The sequence below is a fragment of the Tachypleus tridentatus genome, chromosome 1, assembly GCF_004210375.1.
Source record: "Tachypleus tridentatus isolate NWPU-2018 chromosome 1, ASM421037v1, whole genome shotgun sequence".
In the NCBI taxonomy this organism is placed as follows: domain Eukaryota; kingdom Metazoa; phylum Arthropoda; class Merostomata; order Xiphosura; family Limulidae; genus Tachypleus; species Tachypleus tridentatus.
In genome coordinates this window covers 29,857,064-29,881,233 of record NC_134825.1, presented here as the reverse complement: position 1 = coordinate 29,881,233, position 24,170 = coordinate 29,857,064, and the positions used below count along the sequence as shown (strand labels likewise).

At 32.9% G+C, this 24,170-nt stretch overlaps 1 protein-coding gene and 2 non-coding genes across 3 annotated transcripts in view; 1 reads left to right on the top strand and 2 right to left on the bottom strand.

Moving 5' to 3' along the window:
- Positions 1-687: 687 nt before the first annotated feature.
- TRNAN-GUU (transfer RNA asparagine (anticodon GUU)) lies at positions 688-761 on the bottom strand. The gene has a single exon. It is a non-coding gene; the product is annotated as a tRNA-Asn (tRNA).
- Positions 762-4,860: 4,099 nt separating this feature from the next.
- Positions 4,861-4,934, top strand: TRNAN-GUU (transfer RNA asparagine (anticodon GUU)). The gene has a single exon. It is a non-coding gene; the product is annotated as a tRNA-Asn (tRNA).
- Positions 4,935-22,142: 17,208 nt separating this feature from the next.
- The window catches only part of LOC143245035 (uncharacterized), a 68,895-nt gene continuing 66,867 nt past the window's right edge, over positions 22,143-24,170 (bottom strand). Inside the window, exon 3 of the mRNA XM_076490816.1 lies at positions 22,143-23,837. The gene's annotated coding sequence lies outside the window, so the exon portion shown is untranslated. The remainder of the gene's footprint in view (positions 23,838-24,170) is intronic.

The following is a 24,170-nucleotide window of genomic DNA, read 5'->3' as shown; positions in this document are numbered from 1 at the left end:
TGAATATTATGTTCAAAACGAAATTTTAAGAAAGGATTAATTTGATATAAATTTATTATATGATAAAAATATAAATAAACCTAAACAGAGAAAATGGTATATCCATTATTATTAAATACACTGAGTAATCAAAGGAATATATAAATAGAGTTGTATAGACAAAGTGATTTTCTCAATTAGAAAAACCTTACGAAAATTTTTGGGTTATCGGAAGTATTATATAATACATTTAAATGTAGTTTCAAATTAATGTGGCTCGGCATGACCAAGTGTGTTAAGGCGTTCGACTCGTAATCCGAGGGTTGCGAGTTCGAATCCCTGTTACACCAAATATTCTCGCCCTTTCAGCCGTGGGGGCGTTCTAATGTGACGGTCAGTCCCACTATTCTTTGGTAAAATAGTAGCTCAACAGTTGGTGGTGGGTGGTGATGACTAGCTGCTTTTTTCTAGTCTTACACTGCTAAGTTAGGGACGGCTAGCGCAGATAGCCCTCGAGGAGCTTTGCGTGAAATTCAAAACAAACAAACAAACAAAACAAATTAATGTACTGTGTGAGCCAAAACCTCACAAAAGTTATTTTTTTTGTTTCTGTATGATCATAACAATTTTGTGCAATATGTTATAGTAACTGTAAAACAGATAGAAAATTCTATGTATTTAGAGAAAATTCCAGAAACAAAATAAAAACGCCCCCGGGTGGGCTCGAACCACCAACCTTTCGGTTAACAGCCGAACGCGCTAGCCGATTGCGCCACGAAGGCTCTGTAGAATGGTGTTTTAATTTTATTAATAAAAGTTATTGTATAATTAACATGATTTTATTTACAAAAACTCCGTCAGCCAAGTATAATTCACTCATGATTCAATCGCCATAGGTTTTTCTAGCACAGTCTACCAAATCCAACTTCTAATAATCCATTTGTAATTGTCAAATATCCAACCGAGAGTCCAAGACTTGAATCACCAAAACGTGCATACAGTTTCAAACAGAAGAGCAACCCACTAATGACTTCCGCAGTTTTGTTCTAAGAAGCTCCAGTCGCCGTACGCCCGTCTACCTGTATCTAAAAAGTTCGACTCATGATCTTGTATGGGTGGATTAGTGGATTCGAATTCCAATGATTATTATAGTCTAGCTTCCCCAACACTTTCACCCTTTTTGGGCTTTTTAAAATGATTTTAATACACACATAATACTAATAATCATGTTTTTCTTCTAAAAAGCGTTCTCTTTCAGCACCATGACCAGGAAAGTATTTTTTTTCAGGGTACTTCCCTTTCTCCCCACAACAAAACTTTAATTTGAATATCGGGTCCCTCGATCCTACCCCTGAAAAGATTCGTTCCACATTATTTCTTAAACATCACATCATGAATCAAAAAAGGAAAAATAGTCTTCAGATCGGATTACTTACCTAGTAGACGAATAATTTTAAAATTTAAAATATAAATGTAACTTCCAAGAATCCCAACGTTTCAGTTGTACGTTTACAGTTCTTCAGGTTTAATCCTCTCTTAGCTAAAATCTGATTCGTGTATTTATAGACCAGTCCCACCAAACAGTTTCGCCCTTTAAGTCGTGGGGGTGTTAAAATGTGTCGGACAATCCTAATATTCGCTGGTAAAAGAGCAACTTAAGAGCTGGCAGTGGATGGGGGTGACTAGCAGCCTTCCCTCTAAACTTTCAAATCTAAATTATGGGCGGCTAGCGTAGGTAGCACTGTGTAGCTGTGTGCGAAACAAACAAACAAACACCCAAGAAAAACATCGTTGTACCTGTGTAACAGTTCGATAACCAGCCTGGAACTGGCTATTTTCGTCAGAACCTCGGTCTACTTCACCATCCTCCTCAGTAATCTCCATCCCACAACTAACATACAACTTATCCTTCCTCCATCTTAGCATTTCATCTTCTCGTTTCCCTTCGTTCACGCTAATCACTTATTACTATTATGATAGGTCGGAGGATTTGAGATCACCCACGTGCGTTGAAATCCCCCCCCGGTAACCAAACAGAGAGTTGACTTATCACACAAAAGGAGGATTTTAATACCACGGTAAACATGTCTCATATATCTCATTATGCGGATTTGCGCTTATCAACAAACAAATTAAATATTTTTTTTTTCACAAACAAGAAAGAAAAGTCTAACAAAAATAAATAAAAGAGTAAGTAGAAACTGTCTCATTAATTTTAACACACTTCTCAAACTTTTACTTAACTGATATTAGATACTAAGTATCTTATAGAGTTAGAACATCGTGTAGAACTGTAAAGGTAACGAGTATTGTTAACTAATAATATGCAATATAAAGCCTAAAAAATTAATCCATTCAAGTGTAATACGCGTTGGTACAGTTGGGGGGAGTAAGTGAATGATTAGACGAGATAGGAACTTTATTCTTGACTAAAACATTATTCAAATATTTATTTTTTGTTATGGATAAGAAATTGATAATGATCATTTGTTGTTGTTGAAGTATAAGTGAATAGAAGTTAAAATTAATTTTAAAGAATCTAGAAAAGTGTATGCGGGTAATTTTCGATCACAGTCTCACGGAAACAGTGAGTCAGTGTCGATTTGGAGTTTTTTCGTAAAGTGTGCAACTGAAGACACTTTTAACCTGGATCAATATTTGTTTCATAACACAACTCAAATAGAACATTTCAATCGGAATCATTTTTTTGTTTTTTGAATTTTTGCGCTGAGCTACGCGAGGGCTGCCTGCGCTAACCATTCCTTATTTGGCAGGGTAAGACTAGAATTTGTTTGTTTGTTTGTTTTGGAATTTCGCACAAAGCTACTCGAGGGCTATCTGTGCTAGCCGTCTCTTATTTAGCAGTATAAGACTAGAGGGAAGGCAGCTAGTCACCACCACCCACTTTCAACTTTTGGGCTTCTCTCTTACCAACGAATAATGGGATTGACCGTCATATTATAGCGCCCCACGGCTGGGAGGGTGAGTATGTTTGCGATACCCCCCGCTAGTACAGCGGTATGTCTCCGGACTTACAACGCTAAAATCAGTGGTTCGATTCCCCTCGGTGGGCTCAGCAGATAGACCGATGTGGCTTTGCTATAAGAAAAGACACGCTCACACATGTTTGGTGTGATCCTTAAATTGCGAGTTGAGTGCCCTAACTACCTGTTCATGCAGGGGAAATATATATATATATATATATAGGATCATTGGAGTCCATCTTTCTCAATGATTTCTTCGTTGAAGCTTCATATAGACACTTCCCAACTTTCACTGCTTGTTTGGAATTGAGCGCAACGCTACACAATGGACTCTCTGTGCTTTACCTACCATAGGTATCGAAACCCGGTTTTTAGCATTGTGAGTTCGTGTACATACCGCTGTATCATTGGGGGGGGGGCAAATCACTTTTTATACACTTACAGAAAAAAATATAGAATGTGGAAATATTCTGATGTAGTGAAGACTAAAACGTTTTCGAAATAATTCTTTTGCCTTCTTTGGACTATTAAACCTGGAGTTTTAATGGGGTTTAGCATAACTTATCTGCCATTAGTTGTGCCAAGTGATTTGTGTACACGATCCGCTGCTGTCAATGAATTTGTAGACAAACACTCATCAGAAATGTCAACGTATTGGGAGAAATATGTAGATGTGAAGCCAGCTTAAAGATATGTTATTTACAAATATATTGTATAGAAGTGACCAAAGGATTGACCATAACGGAACTCCTGTCGTAACATTTGTGGTTTTTGACAGCCTATTATTTATTCTAACAATCGCAGCGTGACTATTTAAAAAGTTTGATATCTATTTAATTATTATATTAATTCATATTAAATGATCTATGGTCTGTCTGCTTTGATGAAAAGAGTTTGAAAGACGGTTGTCCACTTCTCAAAAATCAAAAATCATTTTTAATACAACTCTCAAATGTAGTTTATCCAGACAGATAAGCAAACTAACTGTTCTGAAGTTGTCAGAATAAGAGCTTTTGGCTTCTGAATTCTTAAGAATAAATGTGGTATCGCTTTTTAAAAAGATATCTTGAATGTAGCATAATAGTAGTGGTGTATTTGAGACCACTTAAATGAGTAAACAGGTTTATGATGTTTTCGTAAGAATGATATTTTTGATATACTTATGTTTAGAAGCTGAGTGTTCTAATGTTAGAGACTGCTGTTTAGAATGTCGTCACTGCCGAAAAGTGCACTAATGTTTACGTTGTTGACTGAAAACTTGGGATTATATAAGTCTCTGTGTGAATCTAGATGGTTATTTACAGTTGAGCGTTTATTTTAGATAGTGCATGGGTAGTTTAATTCGTGTAAGGATTCCTGAAAACATTCCGATAAATGGTTTGGATTTTTTAAATATCTGTTTTGGTTGTATTGTTGTTCTATTCAACATGGCGGAACACGTTGCTGTTGTTTTTGTTGAAAGTTGGTGATTTGAATTTTCCCCAAAAACTTTTACGATTATTGTGTACGTTACGAAGGCTACTGCAAAAGCTTAATCAGTTAATTTCTTTAAGTATTTGTATGTCTCTTTCTATTTTTGTTTGTATTTTAATAATTTTACGTTTTCCTCAAACATTACACATGTTTACCAATAATAGCCTAATGCGTCCACGCTGAAACATAATAGTATTTCCAGTGGTTGTTGTGATGGCCCCTAGAGGCTTGAAAGCAAGGATACATCGTGAATCACGAAACATTACGTACACCATAATTGAATGATATATATATATATATATACACACACACACACACACACATATATTCACAATCTTAAAACATAAACATACAAAAGTAGAAGTCAACTTATAAAACAACACTTTATTTATAGGTAAACATAATAACCGCACTAAACTTCCATGCCTTCGTGGCGCAATTGGTTAGCGCGTTCGGCTGTTAACCGAAAGGTTGGTGGTTCGAGCCCACCCGGGGGCGGTTATATTTTGCCTTTTATGGCCCTCCAAAAATGTTATGTATTACACGAAAAAGGGGATATTAATACTCATAGTAAACTTGACCCACATTCCACATAGCTTGTTTGTGTTTTTCAAATTCAAATTTTTTCATCAACAAGAGAAAAATGCCAACCAAAAATAAATATAACAGTAGATAGAAACTTTCTCAATAATTTTTAACACATTTTACTAAACTTAACTGGTGTTATTTATTGCGTATCTTATAAATTTAAAACATCAAGTAGAACTATAACAGCCTTAATATGAATACTGTAGGCTTTATGTATTTCATTTTTAGAACAAAGGGGCAATTGAAACAATTTGTACCAATAATATGCAATATAAAGCCTAAAAAGTTAATCCATTCTAGTGTGATACACGTTGGTACAGTTGGGAGAAGTAAGTGAATGATTAGTGAATAATTCCTAGATAGGAACTTTATTCTTGACTGTAAAATTTTATCCAAATATATATATATTTTTTTTACAGATAAGAAATTGATAATGATCATTTATTGTTGTTGAAGTATAAGTGAACAGAAGTTAAAAATTAATTTTAAAGAATCTAGGAAAGTTTATCCGGGTAATTTTCGATCACAATCTTCATGAAAACCATACAGTCAGTGTCCATATTTGGGTCAATATTTTTTTATAAGATAACGCAAATAGAACATTACAATCGGAATCACATTTGATACACTTACAGAAAAAAATATATATATATAATGTAGAAATATTTAGATGCAGCGAAGACTAATACGTTTCGTTTTCGTAATTTGTATCGACAATGAAATATTTCTGTTGTCGAAGTCTTTTTATTTACTATAACAAAACTTAATTATCTTATTCTACAAATGTTTTATGGATGCCTGTTAAAAAGTCTTACAAAATATGTATTATCAAGATAAGCATTCGAAAGAAATTTGTGCTGAAAATGTTTATTATTATTATATAAATTTTATAGACGAAGCAAGATAAATGAAATAAAATATATATTTTCTGTCAGTGAATACGTGAGTATTGTTAACAGAAGTACAAATGAAGAACTACTTTCGTAACAAGTAACTAATGTTAAAATATTATTTGTAGCTTTCCTTTAAAAATTTCAATAGGAATAGTTGACTGACAGTAGATTTTTATAAATAAGACACATTTTGAAATATGTTTCATATTAAGTTTGTATAATGATTAAAGTGTATTGTATCGTCACATATGATATGCAAAAAATTATTAAAAATTATATATATATATATACACACACACACATATGTATGATTTTTTGTCTTTCTAAATTAAATTCTATTAGGTAAAGGTAAACTTATAATTTAAACCATAAAGAAGAACCACTGACTTTTAAAAAAGTAATAAACGCCATTCTATTATTTGCTTCTGTGTAGCTTTGTGCTTAATTTAAACTATCAACAATATATTTTCTTCAGTGAAGATGGTTAGGTACTTAGTAATCTGTGAGTCACACGATGATTAATCAACATTTTTTTAAAAAATAGGCTTGTATTTTAGGGAAAAGTTCTATTTAAGAAAGTAATTATCTAAAAAAGGATGTGTTTTGTTTTGTTTTTTATATGTTTGTCTTAATTAGTCTTAAATGTTAATTTTGTCTGGATATTAACCAAAACCTTTAAAGGTGAAAAAAAACAAAACGAACACTCCATGAATTAAACATGGCTGTTCACGTTCTAACTATGATCGTAATAAATATAAAAACCAGTTTTAGTACACAGTATTCCCCAATACATATAAAAAAATACTATGTAGCTTACAATTTAATATATCATTTAAGAGTTACTTTTGCTCTCAAGAGATGTCACTAGCATCGTCAAAGGCTTTAAAATAATTGTCAGTTTCCCTCCTACAAACCTAAATATAGATATGTTGCTTTCCTGACGTGTATTAGCATTATATGTGACATCCTCATTTCGTTGACTAAAAATGGCAATTGAAAAAATTATGAAGACATCGAGACAAAAACGAGGATATAGCAACAAACATTTCACATTTATTCAATTAACTTACCAACATTTCTTTATTAAGACATATTTGGATACAATATTTAAACATTTCATATATATTATTGCATTTATCTAAGATTCTTATGAACAGGATATTGTTTGATTATCTGCATTTGTATGTTATGGAGTGACCAGAGTGCATACTAAAGGTAAAGATTGACTGGACAGGTTATTAGGTAAAGATTGACTGAACAGGTTATTGTACAAATACAATTGACATGTAAGTTGTGCTCACTGTAGAGGTCTGCACTGGTCGATACAAATAGTAAGATTATTTGGAACATAAAATGAATATGACATTGACGTGGGTCACTCAGAAATGTGTGAGGTCGACACAAGTGATACTTTACGTAAATAAAGTCAAGTTTATGCCTAGTTCAAGTGTTCTCTCCTGTTTCAGCAACAAGGAATCTGTTATCTTAGAATGAAGCTATGTTTCCTTTATCTATAAAGTGCTTCTTTCTCAACCTTCCCGTTATGTGTGGAATTTGTAACTTGTATATTGGTCAAAGAAACGACTTCTTTTGATATGGGCATATAAATGCAGGGTGTTCGGAAAAATATAGCTACATTTCAACTGCTCATATGACTAGAGTAAATGAACCTACAATCCAATAAAACATATATGTTAATGTTTCATGTGGCAAGTTAACTATTCTTACATTGCGACATTATTTAAGATGTTCAAAGTAGATTCCACCAGCATTCGAACAATCATGGCATCTACAAGGAGTGTCTGACATGCTGCTACACACTTCGTAACTCGGATTGATGGAAAGTATTTGTAATCTACTGCTTTAATCCGTCAATGGGTTTGGGTTAAGATATACTTCAGTTTTGTGTGAAATAAAACTAAATATTTTAGTATCGATATAGAGAAGTTGAATAACTTAAAGGGTGAGTACATTTGTTTTTGGCTGTCCTGTGGATAAGGTTATATGAGTGATAATATGTAGAACAGAAGACTGGTATTCTATGTCCAAACAATACATTTGTAATGCTTTCCATACGAATTGTGACATGAATTGTTTTATTTTTATAATATCATAGAGTAGTTTAATTTTCAAAATTACGGACTTAAATATTTTTGTAGAATTTTAGGATTTTCACACTATATCTACCAATGGATTAAAAACCCAAATCTTTAAAACTTTTGTCATAATATTTCTCATATCGAATCATCTGATGTTTTTTTTTAAAAACTCCGTAGCTAAAAAAATAAAAACATTGATTTAAAAAAGTCGCGAAAGGAATGTTTTACGAGTAAGAAAAAGCAAAATAGACATTAGAGAAAATCATGAACTTTAAGGCATCTGAAAGTAAACCATTACAAATTCTAACTAAAACGTAAACACAGAACACCTTGTGCTAAATAACCAATATTTGTGTCTTTATTTAATCATGTTAAAACAATAATAATAATAATGCGTTTTTTTTTTTCTTTTAGTAAGTTTAGCAACGTACTGAATGACCCGGAAACACTAAGATAAGACGTTGTGTTGTATAAACAAGGAAACACTAAGTGATGTCGAGAAAACCCACTTGTAGAGAAATATTTATGTAAAAACGGCTCGTTTGGGTTGAGAAAATATTTTACAGGCGTTGTGTTGTATAAACAAGTAAACACTAAGATAAGGCATTGTGTTGTATAAACAAGGAAACACTAAGATAAGGCGTTGTGCTGTATAAACAAGGAAACACTAAGATAAGGCGTTGTGCTGTATAAACAAGGAAACACTAAGATGAGGCGTTGTGTTGTATAAACAAGGAAACACTAAGTGATGTCGAGAAAACCCACTTATAGAGAAATATATATGTAAAAACGGCTCGTTTGGGTTGAGAAAATATTTTACAGGCGTTGTGTTGTATAAACAAGTAAACACTAAGATAAGGCGTTATGTTGTATAAACAAGGATTACATGAAAACTGACAAAAAAAGAATAATTAATTTAATTTTTCAGACAACTGCCTTCTTCAGATTTATATAAGTAAGTTAAATCTGTTGGAGCCAGGTGTGACCAACTGGTTAGTGTATTCAACGTTCGCGTCCCATTTTTGCAAGAAAAAAACCAAAACATGTTTTACATTTTGACGCTGTGATCATAGAAGAGTCCCTAAAGGCTAATGTTCGGTGTTATCGACTAGTTTCCTTTACTATAGGTTATGTATTAGGGACAACTAATATCCCTTTTTGTAGCTTTGTGTGAATATTCTAAATAATTCAATTGTATGAGATTTGTATACACTTACACACCTACATGCATTCACGCTTTGACAAAACAAACAAGTACAAATAAAAAATCTGACCAATTACAAAAAATAAAAGACATTTAGGCAAATTGATTTTACGGAATAGTCGTTAAAATGTTTCATTAATGTCAGAAGCAGCTCTTGTACTATTGTTCGTAAAACTTGCGTCATAGAAAAATACGTGGAACAGTTATGTACATGTTAAATATTTGTCTTCTACTGAATATTTTTCGGAGAATAAATCTAAATATTCAGCACTAGATGGCGCACCAGAGTCTGTCCAGCAGTAAATGCCTTTTTTTTTTTTATACACCCAAAGATTTTTTTTTCCATGTGACGTCACACAAAGTACCCCGCTAGGACAGTGGTAAGTCAGTCGGATTTACAACGCTGAAATCAGAGGTTTTATTATCCTCGTGGTCTCAGAATATAGCCTGTTGTGGTTTTGCTATAAGAGAAACACACACACACATGCACGCGTCATATAAATAAAATCCTCCATTGAAAGCTATTATTAAAGACAAATCTCTTTCTTCATTATAACTTTGAATTGATTCTACAATACCGATTTGAATAGCACTTTTATTAATCGTTACATTATGTTTCGATTAATTTAGAGAAAAATAAAATTTTTGTGGTAGTTTGAAAAAAACTATTAATAAAAACACTAAACGTATCTTCGCTGGTACAGCGGTCAGTCTACAGATTTACAATACTAAAATCAGACGTTCGATTCCATTCAGTAGATAGCCTCGTGTGGCTTTGCTATAAGAAAAAGACATTTTAAATACACACATTTGTGAAAATACATTTACATATAAGTTTACTGTTATTAATATAACTCAAATATAATAATGTTATTTAAGCATATGTTGAGTTGAATATGCAGTTAAAGTTTTAGTGTTAAAAATTACTAAAATATTCTGAAGTTTCCATCAGTGCACTATGCTGTTTTATGCGTGTAACATGATTACGAAAAACAAAGCTGAAAAAACAATACATATTTAACTGTCTCATATTTGTGTTTTGTTTCTAATCTTATTGTATCGTGTATGTAATGTAATGAAATAACATTCTTAATGCGTAAGGCTATTTTACGTATGTAATGCAGTGTAAACCCCCCCCCATCCATCCCAGTGAGTGGCACGACGGTTTGTCTCGATACTCGATAGCAAAGATAGCTCGTTGTGTAGCATTATGCTTAATTGCAAACAAACAAACAAATTCACACAAAAAAGGAAAAAAAATATTTACAGTACTTATAATTACTTTTTCTGTTTTGTTTTTAAATATTAATACACTGTGGATGTTATTAGTACTAGTAACAATATCGACGCATTTCAAAGCAGTTTTATTCAGTGGATGTGACGCGTTCATGTCAAACAGTTTTCTTTTCTCTTTTGGTTTTCAGACAGCGTTTCGGTTTCCTGTTCTTTATGTAACCTCAAAAGCGGGAGAAATACGTATAAAAACGGTGCGGTGCTACTAAGTTTTAATTTTGTTTGGTATCAACAAAATGGATTTAATTTCTGTTCCAGATCGATGTTTGTCAGATGTAAAGCGGTCGTATTACTTAAACGGTTCGTTAGAAATGCTGGTGCCAAGACACCTTATAAATATACAAGACTGCATGGTGGTAACACGAAATTCTTAATATCATGTCATCTCATAAGTAATGTCCGAAACTTTAATACAGAAAATGCATCGTCATTTGTCTTTGTAGAAGGTTTTAACGACTGAAACGTGTAGTAGGACGTGTATAAAAATGTTCAGACAAATAAAAGAAATTAACAAACCTCCACTTTTTCAAATCATTAATCAAATAAACCCTTATGAAGATGAATGTGTCTGAGGAGCACATTAGACATATAATGCTTTATGAGTTTAAAAAAGGCAATAGTGCAGCAGAAACTACACGTAACATTCAAGGTGTTTATGGTGTGGAATCTCTCAATGGAAGAAAATGTCGAAAGTAATTTCAGAAGTTCAGATCAGGTGACTACAGATTAAGTGATGTGCCACGTTCAGGTCGTCCTATTGAGTTTAATGATGACTTGCTGCTGTTTGCACTTGATGAAGATTATGCTGTAACAGTTGAAGAACTGGCACAGAAGCTTAATTTAACTCATTCAACAGTTCACTATCATTTGCAACAGTTTGGAAATGTTTAAAAATTAAAAAATGAGTGCTCCATAATTTGGCAAAAGCCAACCTTAGGGCAAGAATAGACATTTGCACTTCTCTACACTCTCGTGAACGTAACTCACCTTTTTTGGACAGGTTAGTGACTGGAAACGAAAAATGGATATTTTACAAAAATGTTAAGCGCCGCAGACAATGGTTCAGTGCAGGTAAACTGGCTAAAGCACAGCCCAAAATGGACCTCCACCCTAGGAAAGTCTTGTTAAGGGTTTGGTTGGATATTGTTGGTGTGATCCACTTTGAGTTGCTGCCAGTCAATGTAACAATTACATCAGACTTCTATTCTCAACAGTTGGAGCACTTGAATGTTGCACTGAAAGAAAATAAACCTGCTTTGATCAATCATAAAGGTGTTATGTTACACCAGGATAATACATGGCCCAATGCAACAAGGATCACATCTGCAAAGACTGAAGAGCTAGACTCGGAAAAAATTCCACATCCTCCTTATTCTCCAGATCTTGCCCCATCTGATTATCATCTATTCCGAAGCTTTCAGAACTGTCTTGATGGAAAAAGAGCTTGGAACACATGAAGATGTCAAAACTACCCTCTCTACATTCTCCTCCTCCAAACTCCAATAATTTTATAGAAGTGGCATTCAGAAGTTTGTGAATCGTTGGCAGGAAGTAATTAATAATAATGGAACATAAATTATTAATTAAATAACATTAAAATCATTTGAAATCCTTTCCCTTTTTCAGAACATAAAATTGGACATCATTTGAGGGATGACCTGATAGAATCATTTCGTGGACTTTCTATTATAATAATATCCAGTCATTTTGGTATTTTAATTTGACTAATGACGTCGTTTCCTGCATATATAATAATGTAATATTAAATAGTAAAACACTTTAAGTCCTGGATATCATTATTAACAATGTTTGTTACTATGATCAGCCATTTTACCATAAAACTTATCATACATGTAGCCATAAACATAACTTTAAAAAATCAAGTACTCCTCACGTATCACTTTATGGCTCGGCATGGCCAAGTGGTTAAGTCACTGACTCGCAATCTGAGGATTGCGGATACGAATCCCTATCACACCAAACATGCTGCTAGCCCTTTCAGCCGTAGGGGCATTATAATGTTACAGTCAATCCCATTATTCGTTGATAAAAGAGTAGCCCAAGAGTTGGCGTTGGATGGTGATGACTAGTTCCCTTCCCTCTGGTCTTACACTGCTAAATTAGGGACGGCTAGCGCAGATAACCCTCGTGTAGCTTTGCGCGAAATTTAAAACAAAACGAAAGAAAATGCTTCTTTCAATTACATTTACAAATTTTGATTTACAAAATACACATTTAGATTAATGTTGAAAAACAAAACCATAAAAAAAAATCTATCTTATAACCAGATAAAACCCTTTTCTACAAGCACTTCTTCCGATGCTGGTGAAGACGAGTCTATCTACCAAAACTATTTATTAGGCCAAGAGTTTTTCAACTATATCGCAAATGTGTTTTCATTCGGTGTAACCATAGCAACAGCTCTGCGCCCTTTCATATAATTCAGTTTTCAGAAGGAATCATACGAAGCACATTTCGAAAAATGTATCGAAATAATTGTTTCCTGATTATACATGGTAGGTCAGTATAATCTCTAAAGTGACGAAACTACTTGTGTAAAATTCAAAGATAATTACAAAGTTTATGACCACTTGTTATCAATCCACTGAGATTTTAGGTAAAAAAGAAAAACAATTAAACTATTAATGAACATATAATAAATTTCGGTAAATTGCGACTGTTTACTCAAGTCCGGACATAATCAGCAATTTAGACAAACATATATACACGTAACATAATTGTTCAGTATGCTTACTATATTATCATGTTATGTCATTTTCGACAACATTAATTTGCTTACGGTAAATGTTCAATACTTTAATATCATGTTACCTGTTACAAATAAATAACTGTAATACTAAACGACGGTTGTTTTGTATTTGCAAAACAATTAAAAACATTCTCCACGTGCGATAGTTAACGCGTATCACAAAGAATGCCAACGCCGATAAATTTAAAAACGTACTTATGTGCATGCATTCAAGGAAGATAGAAATAAAGATATACGCCTCCAATTTTTCCCCTGTTCCTATCACACAAATTGTCTCCATGTTTCGATAAACCGAACAACCAGTTTGTCGGCAATGATTAAATAACACATGCAAGAGGATTTCAGGACCGTCGGTTTGAAAATACCACCACAAAGTCGGCACCCGGCATAAGGCACTTTCATGTTTCTAAAGCGGCGGAACCTTTGAAGTACACAACTCATCGGGTCCTTGTGATGTGGGGCCTAAAAGTAATGTCAACTTCTAACCGCCAAACACTTTCTGTACTCTTTTTTTGATTAAAGTATTCAGTTGTTTCTGTCAATCCACATTTCTAAAAATTGAAAACTTAATTTAAATATTTGTCCAATCTTTCCAACGGAAGTTTTAGAACTTGAAACTGACCTTTTTAATAAGAAAACGTCTAAAATGATACATATTACCTTCTTTGGAAGTCATCGTAAAAACAACAACAAACATGTTATATCGTCGTAAGAAGGAATTGCTGAGTCAACAAAATTTACAGTCATTAAAAAGTTATATTTTATCCTAAAAATCATTTTCGCTATTTAAGAAACGACATAATCAAAGTGTTCTTTATATTATAGCTAGTTTCTTTAAACTTTATTTCTTATAACATTTTAATAATAATTACTTGAGGTTTTATTTATTATAGCTACATTTATGATGAGTTCTTTGCCTTGTTAGCTTAGCATGTGAACTTATGACTAATCAAAATATCCTATGCTAACCGACCTTGTGCGATATCATTGGAATTATGGACGAAAACATCGTTGAAAACGAAAATACCAAACTAGTGAATATATACAATGTAATTATTGTAGGATCCAGCTTTTGGTGTATTAATTTATGAAGTGAGGTTTCACACTCTATGGCTATTATACCACATAATTTAATTAATGTACATATACTCCTAATAAGTTTAGTTCGGATGTAAGGAGCTGACTTATTCGTTATTCGAAGGTTTTATTAATTAGTTAAGACTAGTAAATTTTACTAAACGCAAGAGACTGGCTCATGAAGCATTTAAATAATAGATCGTGAATAATAAACGGCAGTTACAAAAAGACTTGTGTATGACCTACCATAACAAATAAAGATCAGTGAACTAAAGCATAGCGCTTGAATACACAGATAGTTTAATACAGCAACAAATTATAACTAATCAACTACTTGTGAACTACTTGTGTGAAATTCGGTTAAACAAAGTGTTTTTAGAGTTCAAAATGATAGATATGATTATTCATACATATTTTCATTGTTAATTATTAATAAAAACAAAACAAGTTTTGTTTGTTTATTTTGTTTTTGAATTTCACACAAAGCTACTCGAGGGCTATCCGTGCTAGCCGTCCCTAATTTTGCAGTGTAAGACTAGAGGAAGGCAGCTAGTCATCACCACCCACCGCCAACTTTTGGGCTACTCTTTTACCAATGAATAGTGGGATTGACCGTCACATTATACGCCCCCACGGCTGGGAGGGCGAGAAAAACAAAACAAAGTGAAATAATTATCTTGCATTGTTCTGCCTCTAGAGTTACTGCTAGGTGGTTGTACAAACCAGCTGGGCTTGGTGAATGGCCTATTCTTAACGCGTAATAGGAAGACAGTGACAAACATTCTGATAAACAAACAATTTTTTATTACACAGGAAGCAAAATTTATCAACTATACATTGCTATATGAAGATGTCATTTCTATGGCTCGATCTTTAGCTCGCTTCTAAGGGCTTATGATTGGGAACAAAGAAGAACGTGTGTAAGATTCCAAGTGAAAACAACACTTACAACCTATATATTGTTCTTAAGACAGTGAAATGCGTTGTGATATGACATATATTTCTGAGATTATACTTAAACTAACCGTTAACTTTCTACAAAAAAAGGTCAGTGGCGCAACAGTAAGTCTGAGAGCTTATAACCTTAAAAAGTGGACTTAACTTACCAATGGTGGGCACAGCAAACATGTTTTATTGTGTAGCTTTTTGCTTAACAACAAACAAATCTACAAAAAACTTTATCCGTTAGCCTCGACCCCCAGTGGCTCAGCGGTATGTCTGCAGACTTACTACGCTAAAAACGGGGTTTCGACACCAGTGGTGGGCAGAGCACAGATAGCCCATTGTGTAGCTTTGTGCTTAATTCAAAACAACAACCGTTAGCTTAACCAATGAAGTACTTACTATTATTGGCAAATACAAGTAAGTGAAGATTTTTATTCATGAACATTGTAAGTGTCTTGACAATAAAACTGTTACTGAGAAGTCGAAATCCACAGCGAGGAAGTCACATATAACGTACCTACTCTCTGAGCATGTTTACTAGTTTACAATAGTTTATAAGGTGCATTTCGAGCCAGTTAGTAGAAAGGAAAGTGGCCGTCAATATGTCTTCTTTGGAGGACTGTTGAAACTTCGAATGTTTATCTTTTATCGGTTAGATCTAAAAGGAATGACAAACAGTTAATTTCCAGTTGTCACTTTAAAAGTGGTTATTGGGCCACAAGAACGTGCAAAAGAAACTGTTGATTAAAACTGTTAGCCAGAGTCACCAATTACAGCAAAAAATAAAGAGACAATACTGAAAAAAGTCACCATCATTTGTACTGCTTTTACTTAAATTTTTTGTGATACAATAACAGAAAGCGTCATTAAATTCTAGAAGTTTACTGAAAATGGGTTAATAATTATTAGGTAACAAGGTTTGATGCGTGGAAAACGTTGCAATAAGAAACGTTTTTACTAGTTAATAAAAACGTTAAAACATTTCCATTCTTATTGTTAAATAGTACAGAATGTTAAGTTTTAATTAATAAGTCAACTTTAATACATTTTCAGTTTGTTACAGCCATTATTGTTGTTGGTAATACAACTCTTTTTAGCCAACAATGAACGTAAAATATGCGAATGTCATCTACATCGTTTTTAATATATAAAACTACATGTTATTATATGTCTGCTTGATGTCATCAGGAGAAAATTTGTTAGTTTTATCGATTTGAATTTTTATTTTGCAATTTCGTATGGATGGCTATAGCTGAAACACATAGTAAGTTGATATGTATCATTTCACATGTCTGGCAAATTTAACGTTTTATAAATATTACTATGTCCTTATCACTGCTGTAACTTTCGTATCCCAGACGTGACCTATGGTATTTGACTAAAGGCTTTGGCGGTACTCAGTATCAGGCAGATGTTCTGACTGCCTGTGTAGTGATGGCTCTGACTGTTCATCAAAATGGTATTTCAAATATATCCTCAGTAGGCCATCAGAACTTTACAATAGTATCTACTGAGTTTTCTTTTATAACAATACCTATCTAATGACTGAGTAACAAGTTCTGTGAATGTCTATAAATATCATAGCAAAAACTTTGAATTTCTTGTTCTTCCTTTTCATTACAACTGAAAAACCAAAACAATTGTGACAACACATTTCACTGAGGTGACACAGTTTTGAACAGAGTATCTGTTTTTATAAGTATTATCAATAACTTGTAGTAATTTTAAAAACAACATAATTATAATGCAAAATATGTTATCATTGTCACTTGAAGTTAGCTTTCTTACAGAAATCTGGTGTTTATTTAAAAACGTTAAGTACAGGGTGAAACAGGAGTTACCAGCTAATAACAGATAAACAATACATATTACAGTTTGTACCTCATTACATTTAGAACTTAGTTATAAATACAACCGTCATATTTTTATTGAAACACTGAATTAAAAGCAACATCAAAAGAACAAGTAAATGAATAATTTTTTTTTCTAAAAAGAAGCAAATATAGGGATGGCTAATATCAATCCTTAAAAACAATAAAATAGGGATGGCTAATATCAATTCTTAAAAACAAGAAAATAGGGATGGCTAATATCAATCCTTAAAAACAAGAAAATAGGGATGGCTAATATCAATCCTTAAAATTAAAAACAAGAAAATAGGATGGCACATGTCTACTGTCTTGTTCCCATTGTTCTGAAGTATTGATATTAGCCATCCCTACATTTACTTGATTTTTTCGAAAAGTTTTTCTATATCTGTAATACATATAGTGTAGTTCACTTGTTATTGCATTATTTGTACTTTCGATTTATTATAATAAATATGAACTTATAACTGGTTTAAGCGTCACGTGGATGATCGACTAAATATTTCCAAGTGTTTAATACTACATTATTATGAAGAGTGAAGATAACCCTTTTTAACTTCATAAGTGTAAAGGTTTATGTATTTACCCTAGTTTTAATGAGTTTTGTCGATTGCCTAAAACTACAGATAGTAAAACGAGTTGGAGACACTAAGTGAGTAAGAAATTGTTAATTATGTGACTGAAGATCAACGAGATGATAAGTTATAATATTTAATCTCAACATTTATTTTAACAAGTAATCACTTTACCGGAAACTTCATGTGAAGAGAAAAACAATAACAAACTCTAAAGTACAAAATACCCAGTAAGGTTGTGGAAACAGATAAAAAACACAGGTAAAAGTGCAAAGAAATCCATATGTGCATTTAGAAATCTTGACACATAACTGAAATCCTAGCACAACATCCACATTAATCAGTTGGTTCAATTATATCGGATTTCACTCAGCAGCTTCCGGATCAGTACTATTATATGTAATTTGTATGAGAGAGCCATGTCTATATGAAACATATTCTGAGGCGTTATCTAGGTAGAACTGACTCATTGACTGTTCGTGGGAGTTAAGGTAAGTAAGGAATAATAGTTATTATTACTGCATCAAATAACTAATAAATAATTTATGGATATACTGTAGTGCACCCCCCTCCACCGTGTAATTCGTGTTAGGACGTATTTGGAAGTTCACACAAAGTTACACGAGGTTTATATGCGCTGGCCGTCCCTAATTTAGCAGTGAACGACTAGAGAGAAGGTAGCTTGACATCACCACCCACCGATAACTCTTGGGTTACTCTTTTGCCGACGATTGACCGTCACATTATAACGTCCCCACTGCTGAAAAGGGGAGCATGTTTGATGTGACCGAGATTCGAACCCGCGCCCAGTAGATTGAAAGTCGAGTGCCCTACCCATCTGGATATCCCAGGCCTGTTATGATGTAAGTTATGTACCAATATTTATATATATGCATGTGTGCACTGCTTTACAACTGTTTCATTCTTTTTTCTTGAAACAGCTTTAATGTGCCTTTTTTCACAGTTAAGATTTCTATATGGATGTTTGTGTGTGTGTCTGTACAGTAACGCTTCAGTTTATAAAACTGGCTGACCTAAAACACTGAAGAATATTTACATAATAAGCCAAAATTTATGAAGTACCAATATAATCAAAGGAATAGATTCGCATTTTGAAAATAATGAAACTGTGGAATATTTTAACAACATAAGATTGTATAAACATCTACAAGCTCTATATTACAGTAACTGATGAAAGTTTAGTTCGAAGGAAACATGCTAGATAAACACAAAAGTTAACACTGTTATATAAAGAGGAAAATTCGTCAAACGATTGTTCTGAATTTAGTTAGTTTCTAAAAGATGGACTTTCAAAACAAATGACCGAAAATTAAAACCACCCCTTTATTTCTTGTGAGTGTTTTAATCACGTAAGTAACCAGCAGCTGGTATTAAAAAAATCTGCCTAGCTCTCCAGGTGGCGTGTTGCAGTTACGATAATTATTCGTTCACCACCAATTCAAAGCCAATAAGCATCAGATGTATTGTAGCTGTTAAAAGAAATTAGTTCTGACTTCTAAATGATCATTCTTTAACATTTCATCTTTTCTTCCCGTCGGGACTTGTTGAAAACTATAACACACGTAAAACCAGCTATATGAAAGTGCTTTACAAGATAGACTTGAGTAAAAAGAAAGCTAATGCTCTATGCTAAAGATAACTTCTGACTTATGGTTGGCTTATTAAACACCTTTTGGCGTTATACATTATTTTAAGTGGATTTTTGTGTGTCGAAATGCCTGCTAGTTCTGACACTAATTTTGTTGGTTATATTATGAAACTTAGTTGAAATTATCATACGTTTGTACAGCTATCTGAATACCAGTTAAGTTCTCAGATACTATAGTTTTACCATTTGATTAAGAAATAGTAGGTTCTACATTGCTGTAAAACGTTCTTCAAGAATTACCATGGCTGTGAATACATTTATTTTTAGTTCAACTTACGTCTATGCCTACAGAAGAAAGAATATCACTTCGGTTTGGTTTGTTTTGAATTTCGCGCAAAGCTTCACGAGGACTATCTGCGCTACAGGGAAAGGAGCTAGTCATCACCACCCACTGCTAACTCTTGAGCTACTCTTTTACCAACGAATAATGGAATTGACCGTCACAATATAACGCTCCCACGGCTGAAAGAGCGAGCATGTTTGGTGTGACAGGGATTCGAACCCGCGACTCTTGGATTACTAGTCGAGTGCCTTAACCACCTGGCCATCACTTTGGCAGAATGTGTGTTTACAATAGGGTAGACGTGACTTTGTTAAAAAAACTGATCTTCGCTGAAAACATACTAATTTTTTATCCAAGAAATGGTAACTGTTTCGAAGGTAATTCTTATGGGTTTTTTCGATCACAATCACGTTTGTTAGAAGCACGCGCTTTTCTGCATGGTTAGCCACAATCAGACAAAAGTATCTGAAATTCGATATATATTTTTCGCGAACTTTTTTAAACAATTGTGTATATATTTCAGGTAAGGTTACTTAATTCACTGTGAAAATTGTCATTGTTGTCTTCGAGTCACCCAACCTTTACGCTTGTTCTCTTAAAATTTCTTTCGTGACTGTTATTGTGGTTTCTTTGTCCACTACCACCCACATCAAAGTGGCGTGGTGTTGAGGCTGACATGTTCCTTTTCATGAGTACGGGTCGATTTCACAGGACCAATCATGGTATTATCTACACCCTCTCACGCAGAGACGGGGCCTTTTTCCTCTTCTATTTCCATATGTTCGTGATTCTAAAAGTTGTCGCACTATCTATGTAACAGCTTCGTGACCCGCGTACACTACTATGTAGTTTTAACTGTCTTTTTAATCGTTATTTAGTCCGTGGATTATTCACGAATATGGAAAAAGTTATGAAATAATTTTATATTGTCACATTTTTTACATCAGAGTAGAATGATAGGATTAAACAATATTTATAGAATTTTCACACTTGTTTGTGACACGAAGCGAAGTTCTTATATCATGTTTATTTTGACCCGTACAATAGTTTTATTGTATTCTCTGTTAGAAATTTTAGGAAAACCGCCGAATAAAATTGAAATTTCAGCATTTCTGATTTAGATCTATCAAACACTTTAATCATTTGATAAAAATGCGCTACTGGGAAATAAATTTTAATAGAAATTTACTGCTTTTCACATACACTTTCTAATATCGGATTCATCAAAGTCAACGCAGTGTATGTTATATAGTTTACATTTTCATTTCCAAGTCGAACATATCGAGTTCCAAGTGAGAAATATCAATTCACACCTACATGACCATCTCTAGAACACATTATTAGCTCACATCTGTATAACCTGAAACACGCACTTTAAGAACAGACAATAAAAATAAATATTTTACAGTTGGGTTCTCTTAGTTGTTCACCTAATAGTGAAAAATATTTACTCAGTAAATTTAAGTAAGAAAAATAAAAAAAGGAGAGCAAAATGTTCTGGCGTCCTATGACTAATAATAATGGGTTACTTCGCAATTGTGTTTTCCAAGGAGTATCGGGAAATAGAAATACTATATTCAAACGCATAAATAAAACATATTAGGACAGTAAGTATTGGTAAGCCACATGCTAACACTTAAATACAGTCGCACTAAATAGCTAATAACATACAGCGTAATTTAAGATGTATCCAAGGTGTTATTAACATTTCACATGAAGCTTAAAAATATTCTTACGAAAGTTACCAGTTGCAGGAAGAGCTTTCAGTTGTCTCACAACAAAGACCATCTATTACACCCTTGTATATGAACAATGTTACTCTGTTGAACTTCATTTTAAAGTTAAATACTTCAAAGAGTTGTGACATAAACAAAATAATTTTAGAGATGAAGTCAGTACAATGTGTTTATATTGTAAATAGAGAATTGTGAATAAAACTTTGGGGTATCAGAATTAAAGGTGTTTTCTAGAGAAAGGAACCATTAAGAGCATTTTAATTAACATACTTCCAATTAAAAAAAAATAGTCCAGTAGAAATATAACATTATTCCATAACGTTATTCATGATTTATTTAAAACACAAATGAACAAGTTCAAGTGTCAACTTTTAATATCCTTCGTAAACATTCGTTTGATAAACACTGAGATACTGAGTGATAATGTTTTCAACTTTAGAAGTATACCTTATTATAACGTGTAGTAATGTTAGAACTATACCTTATTATAACGTGTAGTAATGTTTTCAACTTTAGAACTATACCTTATTATAACGTGTAGTAATGTTTTCAACTTTAGAACTATATCTTATTATAACGTGTAGTATATAAATAAAAACGTGTTTATTATGCTTTTAGCTGTATTTTTAGAAGTCCTATGAAAGAGTAAACTGCTCATCTTTTAATATATTGGCGTTAATTGTTATAGATACGACAGTACTACAAGTTTTGAATAATACAATAGAAATTTATTATTGTTATTTGTGGGAAGAATATACACACGTGTGATTACGTGAAGGTGAAAAGTATTTCAGGGAAAAGAAAAACAAAATGTTTATTTCTGGGGTAAATATCAGCATCGCAATTTCCGAGGAAAAATAAAACATTAGGAAATATTACATTACTTATAAGGTAAGACAAATTTTCCCTGTTCAATAAATATCCTACATTAAGTAGAATTTTCTTTGAACGAAATTAATTAAATTTATCAAAATTCCAGTCAAACGAGAGTTGTGGAAAGAGGTGGAAACAGAACATTTTTTAACCTCTAATACGATTATATATTTGTACACTAAAGTCAAATGAAAACAGAATGTTCATTAAAAGAAATAAAATAAGCAAACTATTTGTAAAAGTTTTTAGGAAAACGTATGTTGTGCAAAATAGACTCAAATAAAAATAATGAACGAAAGAGAGACCTTTGATAAGAAAAACCTAATTATACCCCACGGAGCGTTACTCAGAAAACGTCGTTAAGGAAAACTGTGAAACGTTAGGATATGAAAATAATAAACTGAAACATTATGTTAAAATGATTTATACCGTGATATTTTGTACTAGTGTAAAATTATTTTATTTTCTTAAAAATACTTAGTTTTTTGCCAGGTAACTTAGAAGTCGTCAAAGGATAAAAAAACAACACAAAATTGCTGTTTGTCTCTCATTGACAAAAATTATGGACTGAAAAATTTTATTTGGAGTCGCAGCTATAAAAAACATACAGCAAAAGTCTTACATAGAGAGTTTTATGTACATAATAATATGATACAAAAACAAAAAAATGGACATTTACAATAACATACATATGTTGTATATATTATTATGTATTTTTAATGATTATATATAACAAGAGCTGAAATAAAATAAAATATATATATAAAACCAAACTTGAACTGGTGTAGTTCTAAAACGTAATGACAAGTTTTTGTTTGTTTTTTAAGTACGTGTGCCAGCACTCTATTAATATACAATCCAGATAGATGGAATAGAGTATCCGCCAAATATTACAATAAACAGAAGTCTGCCACAGAACACGAGCAAAAAGTAATACCAACAATCAGTTTCACACACACGTACAAACAAAATAGATGTATTTAAAAATTATGAGACAAACAAAGCTTGATCAAGGTTTCAGTCAAACAGCTTTCAATTGACCAATACGTAAAAATGTTTTCTTTCTCTGACAACTCTTCTCAACAATACAATTTGTTTTTTTAAGGCTGTCTTCCTTGGGAAAAATAACCTTAGAAGCCATATAGCTAAAACCTACTTAGCTTAATAAGTAGATTAACTTAAATTATCATGAAATTTTGATTTGTCTCTCTTACGTTGAGATAAAAAAACGACAGCCAATAGGTTTGGTTTAGTAAACAGAAAAACAACAATAACAATAAAAAAACAGCCAATGGTTATGTTTAGTGAACAAAAACTAACTGAATGTAAATTCACTCTCGTTTCGGCTTCTTCATGTCGTCAATTTTTGTTCTAATATTTGTATATCACCAAAAATGTTGAGTTTCATACACGGTGAGTGCAGTTAATATTCAAGGTCAGCAACTTGTATGGTGGAAAAAGGATCTCAGCTTCAATGAATCCCAGGATTGTTCATGAACAGCGGAGGTCAATCGTCCACTTGTAGGAACTGAACGAAATACAATTATTAACATGAAAGTTGTATTACATCAATATATATATATATATATATAAAGGAAAATGGGTGTACGACGAATGATGATAATAAAAAAACACGTACATACATAAACATGTGTTACGTGTTATTACTGTGGTTAAATAAAACCACACTTAGTTGTGAAGTATATGAAAAGGTAAGAAGAGAACAAATACGCAAGAAAACATGGAAAATAATACAGACGTACAGGAAAAAAGATTCAAGACTGGTAAATAGTGTTAGTTAGAAATACGGGAAGAATGACTGCATGGCAAGAGGAATACAGGGAACAATTTATACATATAG